Here is a 330-nt window from a genome sequence, read left to right on the forward strand (position 1 = left end):
CGTGAGTGCGTGACGTGCGTGCGTGCGTGCGTGCGTGTCGTGTGTGTGTGTGTGTGTGTGTGTGTGTCCATGCGCGTGCGTGTATGCTCGTGTGTATGCGGGTGCGCGTCTGTATGTAAGCCTGGTCGATTTAGCCTGCTGTAGAGAGGCACTCAACTGCTAATTTATTAGGGATTAAATTAGGGTTTATTATAGAGCGTAATTATAGTTGGTATTTATAATTACTCCATGCTCAACCCCCACACACCGCACTCTCTCTTCCCCTCGCACATGCACACGCACGCGCATGTGCACACACGAACACCCGAATACGCGCTCTCCCGCTCACTC

The sequence above is a fragment of the Priapulus caudatus genome, unplaced genomic scaffold (assembly GCF_000485595.1).
Source record: "Priapulus caudatus unplaced genomic scaffold, Priapulus_caudatus-5.0.1 Scaffold1827, whole genome shotgun sequence".
Lineage (NCBI taxonomy): Eukaryota > Metazoa > Priapulida > Priapulimorpha > Priapulimorphida > Priapulidae > Priapulus > Priapulus caudatus.